General features: G+C 44.1%; 1 long non-coding RNA gene and 1 pseudogene across 1 annotated transcript; both read right to left on the bottom strand.

Moving 5' to 3' along the window:
• Positions 1-380: 380 nt before the first annotated feature.
• LOC140723204 (uncharacterized) lies at positions 381-22,505 on the bottom strand. The gene is made up of 2 exons (XR_012097831.1): positions 22,461-22,505; positions 381-4,400 (listed from the first exon to the last, which is right to left on the bottom strand). It is a non-coding gene; the product is annotated as an uncharacterized lncRNA (long non-coding RNA).
• LOC140723192 (uncharacterized) lies at positions 8,185-12,564 on the bottom strand (annotated as a pseudogene).
• Positions 22,506-25,740: the final 3,235 nt, after the last annotated feature.

Raw genomic sequence — 25,740 nt, 5'->3', positions numbered from 1 at the left:
AGGAGCAGAGTCACTGGTTCAGGTGGTTGACCCTCCAACCGCCACCTGATCCCGTTTCCTGTTCACGTTTCTCTGCAGCATCTGTGGGTCACTGCTCTACGTGTATGTGTAGCTTCATCTTTCACCCGTACAGACAAGGCAGTGAGATCCAGATCTGTCACTTCCTCTCATGGTGGGTGGACAATGTTTTTTTCTGCAATACGTTCAGCATGTTTCATTCCACTGTTTTACCTGCTGAAGTGCAGCCGATGTTTCTGGATGTGTGACCCATTTATGTGAGAATTTAGCCTTTTGATTTATCTCAGCTTCTCATAAATGTGTACAGTTCAGCGAAGCTTCACTCCAGAATTTCCAAAGCAACAACCCAGTCAGTCAAATAGTTCCACACTATTAAAATAGTTTATTACATTTTTTGTACTACTTATATAATTTAACCTTTTAATATGTATATTCTTATTTTAACTCACAATTGTCAATATCTATTGTTATGAGTTAGGTTCTACTGCTGCTGCAGAGACAACAAATTTCATGACATATGCTGGTGCTATTAAACCTGATTCTGATATTGGAGACCCACCACCGGTCACCTGATCCCAGTTACCGCAGATTGTAATGCGAGATTGAAGCCTTTTCTATTTATTTGCATTCCTCAGAAAAGGCAACAGTTAATTTTCCTTCTGTGATTCCAAAGCAGAAGCTCAGTCTGTCTAATCTTTCCACACAATTAAAATGGGGATATTGTTATTATCATCATGTACTGAACTACAGTGAAAAATTTGCCTGATGTACCATCCACACAGATCAATACAATACAACAGTACATTGAGTTGATATACGACAAGACAATAACTGTAACAAAGCATTATGGCTGCAGAGAAATTGCAGTGCAGATAGACATATGGTGCAGTGTCATGTCAAGTTACATTGTGAGCTCGAGTCCATTTTATCATACATTTGGCTTATAACCACAGACAGGAAGCCGACCTTGAGCCTTCTGGTATGCACTTTAAGGCTTTTGTATAGCTTCCTTGAAGGGAGAGCAGGTTGGCTGCAAGAATGTCCAGATTGTGAGGATCTTTGAGTTCTTATCCTGCATTTCCGAGGCAGGGGAAGTGTAGGAAGAGTCCATGGAGGGGAGGCTTGTTTCTCTGATGTTCTCTGTTCTCCAAAGCTCTCTGCAGTTCCTTTCAGTCATGGCCAGAGCAGTAGCCATACCAAGGCGTGAAGTTTCAACAAGAAGCTCAGAGACCTCGGCCTTCACCCTGTCTTGTGTAGCTGGATCCTGGTCTTCCTGTCAGATCGCCAGCAGGTGCTAAGTGTGGACTCCCTCACTTCTGTCTCTCTGACCCTCAGCACACATACCCCACAGGGTTGTCTCCCTGGCTTCCTCCTTTACTCTCTGTGCACCCATGACTTGTGTCGCCACTCACAGCTCCAATCTGCGAATTAAATTTGTTGACGACACTACACTGATTGGCCTAATCTCAAATAATAACTTTCAATCAATCTTCTGACAAGGCTCGGTCCAAACAAACTTTTCACCCTTCTTCAGGAGATTAGTTAGCGGAAGAGCGATACCAGCAAAGTTCTTAAAGAACTTACAATAATATCCAACCATTCCCAGAAACCTTCCAAGAGCCTTGTTACCAGTCGAAATAGAAAATTCAGAAAATTGCCTGGACTTTTGCCTGAACAGGAACCAATTTGCCTTGACCTACAACATTGCCGAGATATGTCACAGTGACATGGCCAAATTCACTCTTAGGTAAGTTAACTGTAAGTCTGGCCTGGGAAAGCCTGTCAAACAGCTTTTCTACTGCAGAGATACGGTCATTCCAAGTGTCACTCCCTGTGACTACGTCATTAGTATAGGTATCTGTGTGTTCCAACCCTCGAATTACAGAATCAATCATTCTCCGGAATGTTCCTAGAGCATTTTTCATTCCAAAGGGCAAAACATTGTATTCGTACAACCCAGAAGGTGTCACAAACACAGACATTTCTCTACCTTTGTCCGTCAATGGAACACACCTATACCCTTTCAACAGATCAATCTTTGTAAGAAATTTAGCTTTTCCAGCCTTATCGATGTAATCGTCCAACCTACGGATAGGATATGCATCTGTTTTTGTTACTTCATTTACCTTTCCATAATCAGTGCAAAATCTAGCAGTGTTATGCATATATAGGTGTAAATATATATTTTCCAAACTTAGCTGGTAAATGATGCAGTCTTACGCTGGTGTGGTAAGGATATTTAGTTCAGTTCACGGGATTGAAGTGAGTGAGAGATCTGGCATCCAAACAGGTGTTGTCGACCCTCTTCCGATGTCCTCCAAATCTTCCAAGTTAGCCAAACATGACCAACTTAAGAGCACCGTCTTCAAGTGACAGTCTACCAACCCAGGCAAGGGTTTCTAGCAGATTTCACAGGGTCGCTCTTACACGCACTAATAGTCACAGACTGATTCCTCTTAACTGATCCTCAACCTCCTCCCCCCACCCCCCGTGGGCATTTAAAACTTCAGTGACAACTCTTCCCACTAGCCTTCGTGTGTCTGCCTGTCCTATGAAACAAACAGCAACACTCCTTTAAATACCATTGTGCTGAACACCAGCTGTCCATCATGCAGGCCCTCCGCTCTATCTGTCTCTGTAACAAGCTGCTTGTGCTCTTCTCTCTCTCTCTTTTACAGACATGGTTCTTGGAGGCACAGTCCATAATCACAGGTCTAATAATACCATTGTTCAGCATATATTCAATTTCTTGCTCAACCAATTTACACTTTTCTACCTTCATGCAATATGGGTGTTGTTTAATCAGTTTGGCTGGTCCGAAATCTACGTCGTGTACTGAGACCGCGGTTTGCTTGGGAACATTGGGAAATAAACCTTTAAACTTCAGAATTAATTTCTTCAGCTGTTGTTGTTGCTTTGGCTGCAGATGAGCCAACTTATTATCAATGTTTTCTTGAACAACCGAGTTCATTAGCCTAACTGGGACCGTGTTTGGCTTGTGAAAAGTCTCAGATGAGTTAATTGTTTCATTCTCAGGGTTGCCAGATTCATATGTTTTGATAATAAAACCCACAGATGGTGCCTGCTTGTCAAAATAAGTCTGTATCATATTTATGTGTAGCACCTGTGTTGGTTTGCATCGGTCGGGTGTCTTAATAACATAATTCACATCATTAACGAGAGACTGTTTCATACGGTCCACTGAATTTCGCCTTAACTGGATTCATCCACATTGGAAATAAGGCAACCACCTCACCCCCCACCTGGTATTTTCTTTCACAAGCCTGCTTATCAAACCAAAACTTCATTTTGCTTTGAGAAATCTATAAGTTTTGTCTTGCTAGGCTACAGGACTGGTGTAGTTTGTTTTTGAACTTCAAAACATAGTCTAAGAAGTTAACATGTACATCCCATCAATCCACTGTTCCTTTAACAAGGTCAAAGGTCCCCTCACGCAGTGACCAAATACAAATTCAAATGGACTAAAGCCCAGTGATTCCTGTACTGACTCTCTTACTGTGAACAAAAACAAATATATTCCTTCATCCCAGTATTTTCCATTTTCAACACAGTATGTCTTATTCATTGTTTTGAGGGTGGAATGAAATCTATCTAAAGCCCCTTGTGATTCCGGATGGTATGCAGATGATGTAATTCATTTAGCTCCCAGTTCATAAACCACCTGCTGGAATAAACCAGATGTAAAATTACTTCCTTGATCAGTCTGGATTGCTTTAGGCAAACCAAATAGAGTAAAAAAACTTAGTAAGAGCCTTTGTCACAGTTTGAGCTTTAATATTCCTGAGAGGTTTTGCCTCTGGGAATCTGGATGAGGTACTCATAATAGTTAGCAAATACCGATGGCCAGCTTTAGTCTTTGCCAATGGGCCAATACAATCCACTATAACTTTGGAAAAGGGTTCACTGAATGCAGGTATAGGCCGGAGTGGGGCCACTGGGGTGACCTGATTAGGTTTATCCACAACTTGACAAGTGTGACAGGCTCTGCAAAAGGTCACAACATCTTTCCTCAAATTAGGCCAGTAAAGTTCGTTCATAATCCTTTTTACAGTTTAATTCACTCCAAAATGGCCACCTAAGGACATACTGTGGGGCGAAGTTAAAGTTTACAGGACTGAAAATTTAGGAACTACAAATTGGTGAACAATTGCCCATTTCTCACTCACAGGTGTAGCAGGTGGCATCCACTTCCTCATTAACACTCCATCCTTGGGATAATACCCGACTGGCACTTTCTTAATCTCATCATCAGAGAGAGCTGTTTCTTTTAAAGCTTCAATCTCAGGGTCTCGGTTCTGTTCTGCTATAAACTCCTTCCGAGACAGGGATAAGTCTTTCTCATCAGACTGTCTACATGAATCCTGTTGAAACAATGACGACAGAAAAGTCCCTGACAAGTCAGCATAATTTGAATCCCAATTTTGGCTATCACTGGTATCAGAATCATGCTGCACAGAACTGTCTGCGTCGGCAGACTTTTTAGCCATACTGTGAGTTACTGCGCAGGAAGGATAAATGTTAACATCCATCTGTGGGTCGTCAGTGGTTGGTTTAGTTGTCAACTGCACTACAGGAACAACTTTACCATCTGCCAGGTCATTCCCTAACAGCAAAGTAACATCTTCCACCAGTAAACTGGAGCACAATCTGATCTTAACAGGTCTGGAAACCAACCCTGACTGTAAAGGTACCTTGGGCAATGGCACAAAAACCACGCCGCCCCCAATACATTTAATAAGATTTACCTCACCAGTGTCAGTCTCATCACCAAACTTTAGAACGCTGTCTCATATAAGTGACTGAGAAGCCTCAGCATCTTGAAGAATTTTCACTGGTACCTTCGTAGACCCTTCCTTTACTAATACAAACTCATCAGACATAAAATAATCAAATACCTTCTTAACTCGGTCAGACCTCTCAGTCCTTAACTGAGTCTCAACAGAATGTTCAGAACCCTGTGGGGTTATAGGTGCTTCAACATACTGAACACAGGCATTTGGGACTGCCTCCTTTTTCTTTTTCTTCTTCAGGATAGAACAGTTAGCCATCATATGAGCAACTTCTTACAATAGTAACAAGTAAGACCTGAATATTTCTCCTTCAACTGCTTCCCTACATCCTTACTCGTGTCACTAGTCCCAGCTTTAATTTCTGGTTTACCCTAGTGATCCCTGCTACTCTTTTTGGAAACTCTTATTCTGGGTAAATTTAACATTATGAGTTAAAGCGAACTCATCTGCTAATCTAGCAGACTCCTGCAATGTAGCAGCATCTTTTTCATCTAAATACGTCTTTATGTCATCAGGGACGCACCTTTTGAATTCTTCAATTACAACCAACTCTTTCAAGCTGTTAAAATTATCATTTATATTTTTATATCTGCACCAGCCAAAACACAAACTTCTCACAAGAAAATTCCATATAAGTCTGGTTCACAGATTTCCTTGAATTTCTAAACTTTTGCCTGTATGATTCTGGGACCAACTTGTAAGTTTGAGCATAACCTGTTTCACTATGTCATAATCAGCTGCTTCATCAACTGTCAAAGCAGAATAGGCTTGCTGAGCCTTCCCCTCAATTACACATTGTAAGAGAATAGGCCAACCCTTTTTTGGCCACTTTAAACTCCGAGCAACCATCTCAAAATGCTGAAAGTATTTATCAACCTCTGCCTCGTCAAGTGGAGGTACCAATTTAACTTCCCGACTGTCCTCAAACTTATCACCAGAGTCTAACGCTAGACCCCTTTTCTGCAATCTCTCTATGTTTTCCAGCTCGAACACCCTCTGTCTTTCTGCTTCCTCCCTCTGTTTTTCTGCCTCTCTAGCCTCAAACTGCCTCTGCCTTTCCGCAGGCTCCATCTTTAATTTTTCTAACTTGTAATGGAGCTCAAGCTCACTAGGTTTACTTTCAGGAAACACCTCCAACTCCTCCACTTTAAACACACCTCAGATACATGATGTTCAGCTTCTTCAATAGGTTCGACAGCACAATCTCACCCTCACTGCAGAACTCCACACCAGGCTTACTTCCCTGACAGGAAAATATCCACTCACAGGAGACCTGGCCCACGCCCAGGTTTACGGCTGCACAGGTGGAAGGTCAACTGAGGAAGATCTGTACCAGCAAGGCGGCTGGACCGGATGGAGTTTCCCCACGATTACTGAGGGCCTGTGCAACTGAACTGGGAGAACCACTACAGCGCATCTTCAACATGAGTCTAGATCAGAGAAGAGTACCCAGACAGTGGAAAACATCTTGTATTGTCCCGGTACCGAAGAAACCACAACCAAAGGAGTTGAATGACTTCAGACCTGTTGCCTTGACGTCGCACGTGATGAAGACCAAGGAGCGGCTGATAATACAGAATCTGAGGCCACAAACCAGGCACGCCCGGGATCCGCTTCAGTTTGCGTATAAGGAGAAGGTGGGAGTGGAGGATGCTATCACGTATTTGCTGCAAAAATCACTCTCTCACCTAGATGGGGTCAGTTGTGCTGTGAGGATTACATTCCTTGACTTCTCTAGTGCCTTTAACACCATCCAGCCCAAGATCTTAAAGCACAAACTAACGGAGATGGGAGTAGACTCTCACATGGTGGATTGGATAGTGGACTACTTGAGAGATAGACCTCAGTATGTGCGGTTGGGAGACTGTAGGTCTGACACAGTGGTCAGCAGCACAGGAGCGCCACAGGGAACCGTACTCTCTCCGGTCCTGTTCACCCTGTACACATCTGACTTCCAATATAACTCGGAGTCCTGCCATGTGCAGAAGTTCGCTGATGACACGGCCATAGTGGGGTGTGTCAGGAATGGACAGGAGGAGGAGTATAGGAAACTGATACAGGACTTTGTGATATGGTGCAACTCAAACTACCTGCGTCTCAATGTCACCAAGACCAAGGAGATGGTGGTGGACTTTAGGAGATCTAGGCCTCATATGGAGCCAGTGATCATTAATGGAGAATATGTGGAGCAGGTTAAGACCTACAAGTATCTGGGAGTACAGTTGGACGAGAAGCTAGACTGGACTGCCAACACAGATGCCTTGTGCAGGAAGGCACAGAGTCGACTGTACTTCCTTAGAAGGTTGGCGTCATTCAATGTCTGCAGTGAGATGCTGATGATGTTCTATAGGTCAGTTGTTGAGAGCGCCCTCTTCTTTGTGGTGGCGTGTTGGGGAGGAAGCATTAAGAAGAAGGACGCCTCACGTCTTAATAAGCTGATAAGGAAGGCGGGCTCTGTCGTGGGCAAAGTACTGGAGAGTTTAACATCGGTAGCTGAGCGAAGGGCGCTGAGTAGGCTACGGTCAATTATGGAAAACCCTGAACATCCTCTACATAGCACCATCCAGAGACAGAGAAGCAGTTTCAGCGACAGGTTACTGTCGATGCAATGCTCCTCAGACAGGATGAAGAGGTCAATACTCCCCAATGCCATTAGGCTTTACAATTCAACTGCCAGGACTTAAGAACTTTTTTTTTAAAGCTATTATTAATGCTTTTTGAGTTAGTGATTTAGATGCATATCATATTATTACTGAGTTAAGTATTGTATGTACAACAAGTGTATGGGACATTGGAAAAAATGTTGAATTTCCCCATGGGGATGAATAAAGTATCTATCTATCTATCTATCTATCTAATCCTCTGCATCTGTGCCTTCCTGATTGTCAATTTCACCTTAGCAAGTTTAAACCTTTTCACAATACACAACAACATGATCCTTCTGGCGTCCTCTAATGCCTCAGAGGTTGGTGCTTCCAGACATTTATCAACATCCATTGCTGCTGATTTTGCACACACAAATAAATCAAAAGGGATTTCCCCAATGAAATCAATAATTAATTAATCAATACGCCCTCAAATTTGTTCATATCCCAGATGCAGGCCCCAATTTTGTTATGAACAAATATTTAGAAACTAAAGCTTTAGAAATTAACCAGCAACAATAGACTACTCCTGGAGCCTAGTTTTGATGTTAAAACCACTATCTTTATTAGTATTTACTTATAATAAAGTAAATTAAGCAAGATAAACAAAAGTTAACAGTTTTATGTGTATATATGTGTGTAAATTGTTACGTACCCCAAAACTGGGTCACTTACCAGCAAAGATAGAGAGGTCCGTTGAAGTCTGATGGTACTATTTTTAACAGTATTTATTGATAAAAATACACAAAAATAATCTCAATGCAAACATACAGATATATACGTCATCAATACTAAATCTAAAAGCGCGGGTATAATAATAATCAATAAGAAATAACTCTATCGTTGTGTAGGGGATAATGTATTGTCCGATGGAAATATAAAAGTCACTCAAGTTCATGCAGGCTGCAGCCTTTTGTTGGAGTCAAGAGAGACAGGTGTTTTAAACTTGCCTGCTTTCCTTTTTATGATGTCGATCCTTCGAGAGTTCTGTTTTTGTAGTCGGTCCTTTAGCTAAGCCGTTCCGTGGAAAACTCGTCATCCGAGCAAGGATGGACACACATACAAGTCACCACCGGCAGTCGCTATTAAACGCTGTCACGGGATTTCTATCGTTTCTCCTGGTGCGTCTAAAGGGGTTGTTCCCCAGACCCTCTTTTATCCTTACTCATGGGGTCTCAGATGTCAATCAGGTTGGGATGATGCAATCTCTCAGCCAGCCCCCTCGGCTCATTCCCTGAGGGCTTCAAATAAATAGTACAGCACTCAATACACAATTCCGTCTCCAAGAGACAATGGCCATTTCCCGTGGCTTTGTATCGCTGAGGGGCCAGGACGTTCCAAACCCCATGTGGATTCTGCGTGTCTTTCTCTCATTTCCTGCGTCTCCTGACCTGAATTAATAGCGATCTTGCGATTCTCAAAAAGGTGGGGGCTACTTTGTACCCTTCAGCCCCTCAGAGTTGGGGCACAGGCATAACAAAATATAACTCCCAAACTATTGAGCTCGGGGGAAACAAGGCTTAGAGTCTTGAGATGGTAAAGTATGGAAGTTCAGTTCATCCACGGAATAGGTGATGAGAGAGAGATATTTGTAATCCAGGGTAAATGTCGAGAGAAGGCAATTACGTCGATTTCCAAAGGTTCCATTGTGGTGAAACGAGAGAACAGTTGCTGTAGATTTTATGCTTCATCGTTTCAAATCCACATACGAATTATCACCGAAAGTGACTTGTCACAATGGGTATCGCCTTCAAGTGAATTATCACACCACACCCAGCCAAGCGTTAACACATAAGTAGTCTTCACAGGATACCCCAAATCCGATCCACACCTATGGATCAAATGAGGTGATAACCACACATTCGATGTATGGTGAATCAACACTTAACCCACCCTTGTGGGCATAGGAAAGCTCTAAACAGTGACCCTTGGCTACTAGTTCCCTGGTTTCGATCCTTCCATTTTTCCTCCTTCATCTCCATCTGACTCTGAGTGTCTGAGTCCTCGGTTAAAACTAAACAAGCTGTGAGCGATGTAAACAAGCTGCAAGCCCGACTGATTTGCCTTCTTAATCACTCGCTCTCTTAAAATGAATGTCCTCAGCAAGCAAAAGTAAGGAATTAATAAGAATGTGAACTGACTGGTGTGCCAGTAGTTGGGATGACTGAATGAATCCTTTCCAACATTCTGAGCAGGTGAATAGTTCAAAATGTGTGAACTGACTGGTGTTTCTGTAGGGTGGAGGACTGAGTGAATCCCTTCCCACAGACTGAGCAGGTGAACAGTTTCTCCCCAGTGTGAACTCGATGATGTACCTTCAGTTTAGATGACCGAGTGAATCCCTTCCCACAGACTGAGCAGGTGAACGGTTTCTCCCCAGTGTGAACTTGATGATGTACCTTCAGTTTAGATGACCGAGTGAATCCCTTTCCACAGACTGAGCAGGTGAACGGTTTCTCCCCAGTGTGAACTCGATGATGTACCTTCAGTTTAGATGACCGAGTGAATCCCTTTCCACAGACTGAGCAGGTGAACGGTTTCTCCTCAGTGTGAACTGACTGATGACTCAGCAGGTTGGATGACGAAGTGAATCCCTTTCCACAGACTGAGCAGGTGAACGGTTTCTCCCCAGTGTGAACTCGCTAATGTTTCTGCAGGTTGGATGACGAAGTGAATCCCTTTCCACAGACTGAGCAGGTGAACGGTTTCTCCCCAGTGTGAACTCGCTGATGTTTCTGCAGGCTGGATGACTGAGTGAATCCCTTCCCACATTCTGAGCAGGTTAAAGGCTTCTCCCCAGTGTGAACTCGCTGGTGTCTCAGTAGGTTAGATGGCTGAGTGAATCCCTTCCCACATTCTGAGCAGGTGAATGGCTTCTCCCCAGTGTGAACTCGCTGGTGTGTCAGTAGGTTAGATGACTGAGTGAATCCCTTCCCACAGAATGAGCAGGTGAATGGTTTCTCCCCAGTGTGAACTCGCTGATGTACCTTCAGTTTAGATGATTCAGTGAATCCATTCCCACACACTGAGCAGGTGAACGGTTTCTCCCCGGTGTGAACTGACTGATGTCTCTGCAGGCTGGATGACAAAATGAATTTCTTCCCACACACTGAGCAGGTGAACGGTTTCTCCCCAGTGTGAACTGACTGATGTCCCTGCAGGCTGGATGAGTAAGTGAATCCCTTCCCACAGACTGAGCAGGTGAATGGTTTCTCCCCAGTGTGAACTCGCTGATGTACCTTCAGTTTAGATGATTCAGTGAATCCCTTCCCACAGACTGAGCAGGTGAACGGCTTCTCCCCAGTGTGAACTGACTGATGACTCAGCAGGTTGGATGACTGAGTGAATCCCTTCCCACACACTGAGCAGGTGAACGGTTTCTCCCCGGTGTGAACTGACTGATGTCTCTGCAGGTTGGATGACAAAGTGAATCACTTCCCACAGACTGAGCAGGTGAACGGTTTCTCCTCAGTGTGAACTGACTGATGACTCAGCAGGTTGGATGACTGAGTGAATCCCTTCCCACAGACTGAGCAGGTGAACGGTTTCTCCCCGGTGTGAACTGACTGATGTCTCTGCAGGCTGGATGACAAAGTGAATCCCTTCCCACAGACAGAGCAGGTGAACGGTTTCTCCTCAGTGTGAACTGACTGATGTCTCTGCAGGCTGAACGACAAAGTGAATTTCTTCCCACAGACTGAGCAGGTGAACGGTTTCTCCCCAGTGTGAACTCGCTGATGTACCTTCAGTTTAGATGATCCAGTGAATCCCTTCCCACAGACTGAGCAGGTGAACGGTTTCTCCCCGGTGTGAACTGACTGCTGTCTCTGCAGGCTGGATGACAAAGTGAATTTCTTCCCACAGACTGAGCAGGTGAACGGTTTCTCCCCAGTGTGAACTCGCTGATGTACCTTCAGTTTAGATGATTCAGTGAATCCCTTCCCACAGACTGAGCAGGTGAACGGCTTCTCCCCAGTGTGAACATTCTGGTGTCTCTGTAGGGTGGCTGAATCAGTGAATCTCTTCCCACATTCTGAGCAGGTGAATGGCTTCTCCCCAGTGTGAACTCGCTGGTGTCTCAGTAGGGTGGAAGAGTTGATGAATCTCTTCTCACAGACTGAGCAGTTGAACAGCTTCTCCCCAGTGTGAACTCGCTGGTGTGTCAGTAGGCTGGAAGAGTTGATGAATCCCTTCCCACAGTCCGAGCAGTTGAACAGCTTCTCCCCAGTGTGAACTCGCTGGTGTGTCAGTAGGCTGGAAGAGTTGATGAATCCCTTCCCACAGTCTGAGCAGGTGAACGGACGCTCCCCGGTGTGAACTCGCTGGTGAGCCATTAGGTCAAATGACCGAGTGAATCCCTTCCCACAGTCTGAGCAGATGAACGTCTTCTCCCCAGTGTGAACTCGCTGATGTACCTTCAGTTTAGATGATTCAGTGAATCCCTTCCCACAGACTGAGCAGGTGAACGGCTTCACCCCAGTGTGAACTTTCTGGTGTCTCTGCAGGGTGGATGACTGAGTGAATCCGATCCCACAGACAGAGCAGGTGAACGGCCTCTCTCCAGTGTGAACTCGCTGATGTATCTGTAGGTGGGATGACCAAGTGAATCCCTTCCCACAGTCTGAGCAGGTAAACGGCCACTCCCCGGTGTGAACATGCTGGTGTCTCAGTAGGTGAGATGACCGAGTGAATCCCTTCCCACAGACTGAGCAGGTGAACGGTTTCTCCCCAGTGTGAACTGACTGATGTCTCTGCAGGCTGGATGACAAAGTGAATTTCTTCCCACAGACTGAGCAGGTGAACGGTTTCTCCCCAGTGTGAACTCGCTGATGTACCTTCAGTTTAGATGATTCAGTGAATCCCTTCCCACAGACTGAGCAGGTGAACGGTTTCTCCCCAGTGTGAACTCGCTGATGTACCTTCAGTTTAGATGATTCAGTGAATCCCTTCCCACAGACTGAGCAGGTGAACGGCTTCTCCCCAGTGTGAACTTTCTGGTGTCTCTGTAGGGTGGATTACCGAGTGAATCTCATCCCACAGTCCGAGCAAGTGAACGGCCGCACCCCGGTCTGAACTCGCTGGTGTGCCATCAGGTCAGATGACAGAGTGAATCCTTTCCCAGAAAATCAGCAGATGACCAGTTTCTGACTGGTGTGTCCACAGGTGGGATGACAGACTAAGTGCTTTCTTACACACAGAACAGGTGAATGACCTTGCTCAGTGTGAACTTGCTGATGTACCTTCAGTTGAGATGACTGTCTGAATCCATTCCCAATGTCTGAGCAGAAGAATGGGCTCTCCCCTGTGTAAAATGACGGGTGTGCCAGTTGGTCAAATGACTGAGTGAATCCTGCCCCGTAGTCTGATCAGGTAGGATGGTCGATTGAATCCCTTGCTTCACTTCTTAAATATCTAGACAGAGACAGGAAAACTGGTGTGCCATGTCTGAGCTTCCGGGAGACAAATTCCTTCTCGTTTTTAACCTGTAAAAAGATTTACAAAATCCATCAATGGGTGTAGGTCAACACTTCGGATGAGATTGCCAAGGTTTGAGTTGCCAAGGTTTGATCCAGCATCACACTGTTACAGTGAGGTTCCACCCAAGTTGCACAGAGAAATCATCTTCTAACTGGGCACAGTGCTGGTATCTGAAATAACCATCAATTCCCTGATGCTCTTCTTGTTTCTATAGGAATGGGGCATTTCTGTGGTCTCCAGTTTGTGCCTTGGCTCAGTTTGGCTCCCTCCATTGGTATTATTCCCTGTTCCTGCTGAGCTGCATGGGTGCCTGGCCACACAGTAACTGAAAAATTCTCACACAAATAGTCTTTCTTGACGTGCAGCTGGGATTTTCTTATATGTATTATTAACTTAAAGTGCCACAATTTTAATGCCTTATAAAAATTTCTTGCTGAGATGAATGGTTGGTCCGCACAGCTGTTAAAGGTTCTTGCAGAAAAGTACCAACAAAGAAACAGGCCCTTTGGGCTATCTAGCTTGTGCTAAACTATTTAAACTCCCCACTCCCACACCCCAACCATTCAGGTACCTACACAAAACTCCTTAAATGTTGAAATCCAGCTCGCATTCACCATTTGTGTTGGCTGTTCATTCCACACCCAGATGACCATCTGTGTGAAGAAGTTTCCCCTCATGTTCCCCTTAACATTTCACCTTTCACCCTTAACCCATGGCCTCTGGTTGTAGTTCCACACCATCTCCGTGGTAAAAGCCAACTTGCATTTTATCTATGCCCCTCTATCACAATCAAATCTCCCCTCAATCTTCTACATTCCAAGGAATAAAGTCCTAACCTGTTCAATCTTTCCTTGTAACCCAAGTCCTCCAGACCTGGCAAAATCCTTGTGAATTTTCTCTGAACTCTCGGAACCTCTTTTACAACTTTCATCTATCTACTGTTGTCAGTGCTTTGGTTCATGAAGGCCAATGGGCTGAAATCTTTCTTTCCGTCTCTACCTAACTGTGATACCACTTTTAGTGAATTACAGACTTGTATTCCCAGGTCCCTTTCCTCTACAACACTCCTCAGTGCCCAACCAGTCACTGTATAAGACCTACAGTGGTAGGTCCTACCAAAGTGCAACACCTCACACTTGTCTGAATTAAATTCCATTTTCCATTTCTCAAACCATTTTTCCAGCTGGTCCAGGTCGCACTGTAAGCCATGATAGTCTTCCTCGCTGTCCACTACACCCCAATCTTGGTGTCATCCACAAATTTACTGATCCAGTTAACCACACTATCATCCAGATTACTGATATAGAAGACAAACAACAACAGATCAAGCACTGATCCCTATGACACACAACTAGTCACAGGCCTCCAGTCAGAGAGGCAACCATCTGCTACCATACTCTGGCTTCTCCCAAAGCCAGTGTCTCGTCCAATTTACTATCTCATCTTGAATGCTGAGTGACTGAACCTTCTTGACCAACCTCCCATATGAGACTTTGTCAAGTGCCTTGCCGAAGTCCATGTAGACAACATCCACTGACTTGCCTTCATCCAATTTCCTGATAACTTCGAGAAACTCTATAAGATTGGTGAGCCATGAACTACCAAGCACAAAGCCATGTTGTCTATCCTTAATCAATTCACATCTATCCAAATACTTATATATCCATTTCCTGCACATAAGTTCCAATAACTTTCCCCCTACTGATGTCAAGCACACCAATGTACAATTTCTTAGTTTATTTTTAGAGCCTTTCTTGAACAGCGGAACAACATTCGTTGTCCTCCAATCCTCCAGTACCTCACCTGTCACTAAGGATGATTTAAATATCTGTGCTTGGGCCCCGACAACTTCTGCACTTGTCTTCCAAAGGGTCCGAGGGAACAATTTGTCAGGCCCTGGGGATTTATCCATGGCAATTTGCCTTCAGACGGCAAACACCTCCACCTCTGTAATCTGTACAGGGTCCATGAAGTTGATGCTGCTTTGCCTCACTTCTATAGACTCTGTGTCCACCTCCTGAGTAAATACGAATGCAGAAAAAATCTCCCCCATCTATTTTGTCTCCTCATACGGATTACCATTCTAATTTTGCAAAGGATTAATTTTTTCCCTTGAAATCTTTTTCCACTTAACATATCTGCAGAATCCATGAGGATTCTCCTTCACCTTGTCTGCTGGGGCAACCTCATGCCTTCTTTCATCAGTGTTCACTTGAATTTCCTGTATCTCATAAGTAGCCCATTTGTTCCTATCTGCCTGTACCTGGTATGCACCTCCTTTTTATTGATCTGGGAGATGAAAGCCAAAGGGGTGATAGAGCTGCATGGTGGGGGGTGGGGCATGGGGGGGGTGGGTAAACTAAAGTTGCAGGGGGAATGACAGAACAGATAGAGGAGAGGTTGTGGAGACAGATGTTGTTCAGACCTCAGACAAGGTCAGGAATGAAAAACGTTGAGCATGTTGCAGTGAATATGCTGAGCCCTGTATATAACCATATAACAATCACAGCACGGAAACAGGCCATTCCGGCCCTCCTAGTCCGTGCCTAACTCTTAATCTCACCTAGTCCCACCTACCCGCACTCAGCCCATAACCCTCCACTCCTTTCCTGTCCATATACCTATCCAATTTTACCTTAAATGACACAACTGAACTGGCCTCTACTACTTCTACAGGAAGCTCATTCCGCACAGCTATCACTCTCTGAGTAAAGAAATACCCCCTCATGTTTCCCTTAAACTTTTGCCCCCTAACTCTCAAATCATGTCCTCTCGTTTGAATCTCCCCTACTCTCAATGGAAACAGCCTATTCACGTCAACTCTATCTATCCCTCTCAACATTTTAAGTACCTCGATCAAATCCCCCCTCAACCTTCTACGCTCCAATGAATAGAGACCTAACTTGTTCAACCTTTCTCTGTAACTTAAGTGCTGAAACCCAGGTAACATCCTAGTAAATCGTCTCTGCACTCTCTCTAATTTATTGCTATCTTTCCTATAATTCGGTGACCAGAACTGTACACAATATTCCAAATTTGGCCTTACCAATGCCTTGTACAATTTTAACATTACATCCCAACTTCTGTACTCAATGCTCTGATTTATAAAGGTCAGCGTTCCAAAAGCCTTCTTCACCACCCTATCTACATGAGACTCCACCTTCAGGGAACTATGCACTGTTATTCCTAGATCTCTCTGTTCCACTGCATTCCTCAATGCCCTACCATTTACCCTGTATGTTCTATTTGGATTATTCCTGCCAAAATGTAGAACCTCACACTTCTCAGCATTAAACTCCATCTGCCAACGTTCAGCCCATTCTTCTAACCGGCATAAATCTCCCTGCAAGCTTCGAAAACCCACCTCATTATCCACAACACCTCCTACCTTAGTATCATCAGCATACTTACTAATCCAATTTACCACCCCATCATCCAGATCATTTATGTATATTACAAACAACATTTGGGCCCAAAACAGATCCCTGAGGCACCCCGCTAGTCACCGGCCTCCATCCCGATAAACAATTATCCACTACTACTCTCTGGCATCTCCCATCTAGCCACTGTTGAATCCATTTTATTACTCCAGCATTAATACCTAACGACTGAACCTTCTTAACTAACCTTCCATGTGGAACTTTGTCAAAGGCCTTGCTGAAGTCCATATAGACTACATCCACTGCCTTACCCTCGTCAACATTCCTCGTAACTACAAAAAATTCAATAAGGTTTGTCAAACATGACCTTCCACGCACAAATCCATGCTGGCTACTCCTAATCAGATCCTGTCTATCCAGATAATTATAAATACTATCTCTAAGAATACTTTCCATTAATTTACCCACCACTGATGTCAAACTGACAGGTCTATAATTGCCAGGCTTACTTCTAGAACCCTTTTTAAACAATGGAACCACATGAGCAATACGCCAATCCTCCGGCACAATCCCCGTTTCTAATGACATCTGAAAGATCTCCGTCAGAGCTCCTGCTATCTCTACACAAACTTCCCTCAAGGTCCTGGGGAATATCCGGTCAGGACCCGGAGATTGATCCACTTTTAAATTTCTTAAAAGCGCCAGTACTTCCACCTCTTTAATTGTCATAAGTTCCATAACTTCCTTACTTGTTTCCCACACCTTACACCATTCAATATCCTTCTCCTTAGTGAATACCGAAGAGAAGAAATCATTCAAAATCTCTCCCATCTCCCTCGGCTCCACACATAGCTGACCACCCTGATTCTCTAAGGGACCAATTTTATCCCTCACTATCCTCTTGCTTTTAATATAACTGTAGAAGCCTTTCAGATTTACTTCCACCTTATTTGCCAAACCAAACTCGTAACTTCTTTTAGCTTTTCTAATCTCTTTCTTAAGTTTCCTTTTACATTCTTTATATTCCTCGAGCAATTCCTTTACTCCATGCTGCCTATATCTATTGTAGACATCCCTCTTTTTTCAAACCAAGTTTCTAATATCCCTTGAAAACCATGGCGCTTTCAAACCTTTAACCTTTCCTTTCAACCGAACAGGAACATAAAGATTCTGTACCCTCATAATTTCACCCTTAAATGACCTCCATTTCTCTATTACATCCTTCCCATAAAACAACTTGACCCAATCCACTCTCTCTAAATCCCTGCACATCTCCTCAAAGTTAGCCTTTCTCCAATCAAAAATCTCAACTCTAGGTCCAGTCCTGTCCTTCTCCATAATTATATTGAAGCTAATGCTATTGTGATCACTGGACCCGAAGTGCTCCCCAACACATACATCTGTCAGCTGACCTATCGCATTCCCTAACAGGAGATCCAACACTGCCCCATCTCTAGTCGGTACTTCTATGTATTGTTGCAAAAAACTATCCTGCACACATTTCACAAACTCTAAACCATCCAGCCCTTTTACTGAATGAGCTTCCCAATCTATGTGTGGAAAATTAAAATCTCCCACAATCACCACCTTGTGTTTACTACAAATATCTGCTATCTCCTTACACATTTGCTCTTCCAACTCACGCTCCCCATTAGGTGGCCTATAATACACTCCTATCAGTGTTACTACACCTTTACCATTCCTCAATTCCACCCAAATAGCCTCCCTAGAGGAGCTCTGTAATCTATCCTTCCAAAGCACCGCCATAAGATTTTCTCGGACAAGCAATGCAACACCTCCTCCTCTGGCCCCTCCTACTCTATCACACCTGAAGCAACTAAATCCAGGAATATTTAGTTGCCAATCACACCCTTCCTGCAACCATGTTTCACTAATAGCTACAACATCATAATTCCAGGTATCAATCCACACTTTAAGCTCATCCACCTTTCTTACAATGCTCCTAGCATTAAAATAGATACATTTAAGATACTCTCCACCTCCTCCTCTCTTTTCATCCCTAGCAATGCATTCAAATTTATTATCCTTTTCTTTCTTCTCCCCTACAACTTCGGGCTGAGCGCATCCCTTCTCCATCACCTGCCTTTCCTCCCTCACACACTGTCTACTTACTTGCTCTACTGGTGAACTAACCTCCTCTCCCATAGTTTCCTCAAATTGATTTCCGCCCCCCCATCTTACTAGTTTAAAGTCTGCCCTGTAGCCCTAGCAAACCTCCCCGCTAGGATATTGGTCCCCCCAGGATTCAAGTGTAACCCGTCCTTCTTGAACAGGTCACGCCTGCCCCAGAAGAGGTCCCAATGATCCAGAAACTTGAATCCCTGCCCCCTGCTCCAATCCCTCAACCACGCATTCATCCTCCACCTAATTCCATTCCTACTCTCACTGTCATATCTCAATGTAAGGAGCAGCGTAGGAAAGGCGGATGTGTTCAGGGCATGGATCAACACCTGGAATTATGACACTAGGATCTGGCAACTGTGGACTGGGACAGGCTCCTTTATGGCAAAGGTGTGCTTGGTAAATGGCAGGCCTTCAAAGTGAAATTTTGAAAGTGCAAAGTGGGTATGTGCTTCTCAGAATAAAAGGTAAAGATAGAAACTGTAGGGAACCTTGGATTTCAAGAAATATTGAGACCCTGGTGAAGCACAAAATGGAGTTGTATAACAGGGATAGGCAGGTAGGTTGTTACGGAGTATAAGCAATGCAAGAGAACACATAAGAAATAAATCAGGATGACTAAAAGAAGGCATGAGGTTGCTGTCGCAAAAAAGATGAAGGATAATCATCAGGGATTCCAGCGATAGATTAAGAGCAAAAGGATTACAAGGCACAAAGTGGGTCCTCTGGAAGACCAGAATGGCAATCCACGTGTGCAACCAAAGCAGATGGGGAGATGTTAAATATGTTTTCATCTCTATTTTCTCAGGAGATGGACACAGGGTCTATGGGAGTGTGGAAAAGGACATGACATGGTGCTCCCTCGGACCCTACAGGAGGCAAGTGCAGAAATTGTCGGGCCCCTAGCAGAGATAACCAAATCATCCTTAGTGAATGGGGGGTGGGGGGAGGGTGGTTATCAGAGGGTTGTAGGATAGCCAAAGTTATTTCACTGTTCAACACAGAACATTGAAATCCACAGCAGATTCCAAACCATTCAGCCCACAATGTTGTGCCAACCATGCAACTTACTCTAGAAACTGCCTAGAGTTTCCCTCGCGCAGAGCCCTCTATTTTCTAAGCTCCATGTACCTGTCTAAGACCCTATTGTATCTGCCTCAACCACCGCTGCTGGCAGTGCATTCCACCCACACACCACTCTCTATGCAAAAACTTACCCCTGACTTTCTCTCGGTATCTATTTCCAAGCGCCTTAAAACTATGCCCCCTCCTGTTAGCCATTTCAGCCCTGGGAAAAGCCTCTGACTATCCACTTGATCAATGCCCCTCATCATCTTATGCACCTAAACAAGGCTCTAAGCATAAACAAGGAAACTATACATTGTTTTGAGGATTTGTTGGAAGTATGCAAAATTATGAAGGTACAGATAGGGTAAATGCAGCAGGTTTTTTCCACTGAGGTTGGGTGGGATGACAACCAGAGGTCATGGGTAAGTGAGGAAGGTGAAAATTTAATGGGAACATGTGGGAAAGCTCTTCACTGAATCGACTGTGAGAGTGTGGAATGAGATGCCAGCACTGGTGCATGTGAGCTCGATTTCACCATTTAAGTGAAGTTTGGATAGGCAGCTGGATGGTAGGGGTATGGAGTGCTATCATCCCAGTGCAGGTCATTGCATCAGACAGCTTAAATGTTTTCAGCATTGTCTAGATGGACAAATGGTCTGTTTCTGCACTGAACTTCTCCAGGTTTCTATGACAGAGAAGCTGGACAAAATTGATTGGAAGGGGAAACTGGTAGGAATGTCGATGGAGCAGCAATGGCTGGAGTTTCCGGGAACAATTCGGGAGGTGCACGGTAGATACATCCCAGTGAAGCATTAGAATGGCAGGAGGACACAACCATGGCTGAAATGAGAAGCCAAACCCAACATAAAAGCCAAAGAGAGGGTAAATAATAGAGCAAAAAATATTGGGAAGCTGTTACAAATTAACAGGTCTGAACAACATCTGTCTGGTGTCAAGAAAACAACCTCTCCCTCAATGTCATATAAACTAAAGAGCTGGTTGTGGATTACAGAAGGAATGGAGACAGGGTAAATCCCTTTGCTGTTGAGAGAGTGAACAGCTGTACTGAGGAAGAAGGGCCCAAAGGATACTGGGGACCCAATTCACCACAACCACAAACTGTTCCTGCTGCTACCATCCAGGAAACAGTACCACAGCAAAAGGACCAGCAGGCTCCAGGACATCATCTTCCACCAGGCCATCAGACTGATTAATTGATTTCTATGTTATATTGACTGTCCTAAGTGCAAACTATTTATTATGAATTACTACAAATTACACATTGCACATTTAGATGGAGACATAACCAACAGATTTCTACTCCTCATGTATATGAAGGATGTATGTAATAAATTCAATTCAATTCACCCTTTCCACTATCTGTGCTCTCATTCTGGCTCCCATTCCCCTTACAACTTATTTTAACCACATCAGCCCCCCCTCCCCCGACACTAGCTGTAGTAAGCCTTACCACAAAGGTATTAGTCCCCTCTTGTTCTGTTCCCCTAACTAACAAATCCTCTATCAACCCCTTGAATGACCTCTGCCAGGTAATGCACCCCCCCAACCAGTTTCTAAAGTGGTCTACCTGTTGTTGTGGGGTTGACCACAAGAGTACTCTGTGAGGGCTGTTTAACCTCATTCCCCTTCCTGACTCTCACCCAGTTTCCTGTGTCCTGCACCTTGGGTGTAACTCACCTCTCTTCATATCATATCTATCACCTCCTCCAACTCCTTGGATGATCCGGAATTCATCCATTTCCAGCTCCAACTCCTTAAGTGCAGGGTTACAAGCTGCATCTGGATGCACATCTTGTAGGTGAGGGCAACAGGGACAATGGAGGTCGCCCCATCTTCCCACCAATGTCCCCTCTAATTTCTAATGACCAGTGTGCACATGAAGCCTGTATTGTGCATTTTTTTAATCCAGTGTCAACATGTGCACAGTGAATTTTATATAGAGAGGTATTCATTTTAACAGATAGCAAATCACTGTCGATAGGAACTTTGATCTCCTCTGGGTCTGATCAAGTTCACCTGCACTCTCACACAACCTATGTAACAGGCCTGTAACGGGTAATGAAGGATTTTCTCACCAGAGCTTTTGCACTTTGTCCATATGTGGTTTTCTTGCTAAATTACACTTCAAAAAGTCACATATCCAAGTATCACTCCACTTTTTCCCACTTGTAAATTCTCCAGCAACTTTTGCATCTCCACAATAGACACAGATAATACCAGTTTCTGTATTGTACATAAATATTTCCCCGAACCCTCCCCTAGGTGAACTCATTGATGGCAATGCCAATGAATCTGAAGGGAAGGGCAGTAGTCTGTCTCATTGGAGACATCTGGCACATTTGTGATGTGAAAGCTAATCGTTGCCCAGGGCAAAAAGCTGTTTGATATAATTACCTTCCCAGAGAGAATGAATCAAAACATGTTCTCACGGGCAGAAAAGTTCAGACCAGGAGGAGGTGGAACAAAGCAACACAGACAAAATACTGGAGGAACTCAGCAGGCCAGGCAGCATCTATGGAAAAGAGTACTAATGCTGAGTTCCGCCGGCAGTTTGTGTGTGTTGCTTGGATTTCCAGCATCTGCAGATTTTCTCCTGTTTGGGATTGGAGTTAAAACAAATGTGATTTTCTCAACAGCTGATGTAAAAGATTGTTGTGCCCTATCTCCGAGTTCCCAATCCTTACATTTAGATAGCTGGAGCTCAGCTCTGTCTGAGAGACACATCGGTTCCCATTCCCTCATCAGCCGGAAGCTCCCCGGGGCCCGAATAAGGATCGTGGGGCTGAGAAAGAGGGACGAGAGCAGGACTGTGCCGGGATTGAGGGTCGAGTGACTGGACTCACTGCAATTGTCCCTCAGTCGGTGTTGTAAAGGCTGACCCAGAAAATCGTTCTTACCTGCGCCGAGTTTCCGAGGCCTTTTGTGAACTGCGCATGCGCAACATTCGGGAACATCGGCATCTTTGACGCCTGCGCATTCAATCGGGGCTTCAGCGCAGGCGTCAAAGATGCCGAATTTTTCAAACGCAGCGCTTTCTGGGTAATCAAGGTGCCATTAAAGGTTTCTGCAGGCACCAGTTACATGTCCATATCAATTTTTTGGTGTATAGAAAACTCAGCAGCTCTTTTAACACAGAAAGCAGCCCCCATAATGAATACAATTAATATCAGCAAACTTTCTGCGCGTTTAATGCCAAAGTAGAATATTCTTAAAAATGCAGATATGAAACACAAGAGATTCTGCTGTTGCTGGAAATGTAGACACATACACATAAAATGCAGGAGGAACTCTGCAATGCATGCAGCAGCTAAGCAGAGGAGTACACAGTCCAGACATGCTGAAGGGGTTCGGCCTAAATGTTGTCTATTTATTCCTCTCCACATTTGCTTCCTGATCTGTTGATTTCCACCAGTATTTTGCAGAAATAAACCACCTTTTTTTTCGATCAACCAGTTTCCAAATGTTTCTGATCTTTCATTTGTAATGACATCCTGTTGGTCTGATTCCTCATCTTCCTCCTCCTTGTAAACTCCAGGCCCCATCTCTTTCTGGAGCCCCAAAGCCCTGACTCAGGCTGGCAACTCTTTGGTTTCTGACTCTGCTCCATCGAAGATTCACTCCTTACTCTGCTGTCAGACTTTAGAGATGCATTGCAACAGCCCAGCTGTCTGAGGCACAGTCCTTTGAAATTAGTGAAAATCACCCAAAACATTGAAAAGAGCAAGGCTGACAAGTGAATTCAGAGCCAAAGCAAAAGCAAAAGACGGTGTACAAGGAAGCCAGAGCTAATGGGAAGATAGAGGATTGCAGGCTTTTAAAAACTTGCAGAAGAAATCTAGGAAGGTCATTCAGAAGGAACTGATGAATGATGCGAGTAAGCATGGGACTAATATCCAAGAGGATACTAAAAGCTTTTTTAAGTATACAAAATGTAAAAGAGAGTCAAGGGTAGATATAGGACCAATACAGAATGATGCTGGAGATATTGTAATGAGAAATGCAGAGATGGCAGTGGAACTGAATGAGTAGTTTGCATCAGTCTTCACAGTGGAAGATGTCTGTAGTATATCAGACATTCAAGAGTATCAGGGAAGTGACAATTACGACTGAGGAGGTGCTTAGGAAGATAATGGTCTGAATGTGGATAAATCTCCTGGACCTGATGGAATGCACCCTAGGGTTCTGAAGGAAGTAATTGGAGAGACTGCAGAGGCCTTGACGATGATCTTTCAGCAAACGACAGATTCTGGCATTGTACCAGATGACTGGTAAATTGCAAATGTTACCCGCAATTTAAGAAGGGAGGGAGGAAGAAGAAAGGAAGCTATAGTCCTGTTAGCCCGGCAAAAGTGGTTGGGAAGTTGTTGGAAGCGATTTTTAGGGATGAGATTACGGAGTACCTGAGACACATGACAAGAGATGCCAAAGCCAGCATGGATTCCTGACATCAGTGGTTTGGGAAGTTGTTGGAATCGATTTTTAGGGATGAGATTACGGAGTACCTGAGACACATGCCAAAGCCAAAGAGATGCCAAAGCCAGCATGGATTCCTGAAAGGAAAACCCTGCCTGAGAAACCTACTGCAAATTTTAAAGGAAATTAAAAGCCAGGTGGACAAAAGACATGAAATAGATATAGTGTACTTGGATTTTCAGAAATCCTTTGACAAGGTGCCGCACATGGGGCTGCTTAGCAGGATAAGAGGTCATGGAATTACAGGAAGTTACTACCGTGGTTGAACATTGCTAGGTCAGCAGAAAACAGAGAGTGGGAATAAATGTATCGTATTCTGTCTGGCTGCCAGTTACCAGTGGAGTTCCACAGGGGTCAGTTTTGGGATCGCTACTTTTTACGATATATGTCTATGATTTGGACTACAGCATTAATGGATTTGTGGCTAAAATTGCCGATGATACAAAGATAGGTGGAGGAGCGGGTAGTGTTGAGGAAACAGAAAGACTGCAGAGAGACTCAGATAATTTCAGGGAACGGGCAAAGAAATGGCAAATGAAATATAAAGTTGGAAAATGGATGGTCATGCACTTTGGTGGAAGAAATAAACGGGCAGAGTAATATTTAGATGGGGAGATCCTTCAAAATGCAGAGAGGCAAAAGGAATTGGGAGTCCTTGTGCAGGATACCCTTAAAGTTAACTTCCAGGTTGAGTCAGTGGTGAAGAAGGCAAATGCAATGTTGGCATTCATTACTCAACGTATAGGATATAAGAGCAGGGATGTGATGTTGAGGCTCTATAAGGCACTCGGGAGACCACACTTGGAGTACTGTGTGCAGTTTTGTGATCCTTATTTTAGAAACGATATACTGACATTGGAGAGGGTTCAGAGAAGATTCAGGAGAGTTATTCCAGGAATGAGAGGGTTACTGTATGAGGAATATCTGGCAGCACTTGGGCTGTATTCCCTGGAGTTCAGGAGAATGAGGGGGATTTATACTAACACTTTGAATGTTAAAAGGCCTGAACAGATTAGATATGGTAAAGTTAATAACCATAACCATATAACAATTACAGCACAGAAACAGGCCATCTTGGCCCTTCTAGTCCGTGCTAAACGCTTACACTCACCTAGTCCCACTGGCCCGCACGCAGCACATAACCCTCCATTCCTTTCCTGTCCATATACCTATCCAATTTTACTTTAAATGACAATACCGAACCTGCCTCTAGCACTTCTACTGGAAGCTCGTTCCGCACAGCTACCACTCTCTGAGTAAAGAAATTCCCCTTGTGTTAACCTTAAATTTTTGCCCCCATCTCTCCCGTACTCTCAATGGAAAAGGCCTATCCATGTCAACCCGATCTATTCCCGTCATAATTTTAAATACCTCTATCAAGTCCCCCTCAACCTTCTACGGTCCAAAGAATAAAGACGTAACTTGTTCAACCTTTCCCTGTAACTTAGGTGCCGAAACCCAGGTAACATTCTAGTAAATCTTCTCTGTACTCTCTCTATTTTGTTGACATCTTTCCTATAATCGGTGACCAGAACTGTACACAATACTCCAAATTCGGCCTTACCAATGCCTTATACAATTTTAACATTACATCACAACGCCTATACTCAATGCTGTGATTTATAAAGGCCAACATACCAAAATATTTCCTCACCACCCTATCCACATGAGATTCCACCTTCAGGGAACTATGCACCATTATTC

This window comes from Hemitrygon akajei, unplaced genomic scaffold (assembly GCF_048418815.1).
Source record: "Hemitrygon akajei unplaced genomic scaffold, sHemAka1.3 Scf000104, whole genome shotgun sequence".
In the NCBI taxonomy this organism is placed as follows: Eukaryota; Metazoa; Chordata; class Chondrichthyes; order Myliobatiformes; family Dasyatidae; genus Hemitrygon; species Hemitrygon akajei.
This window is presented reverse-complemented; position numbering and strand designations above follow the sequence as displayed.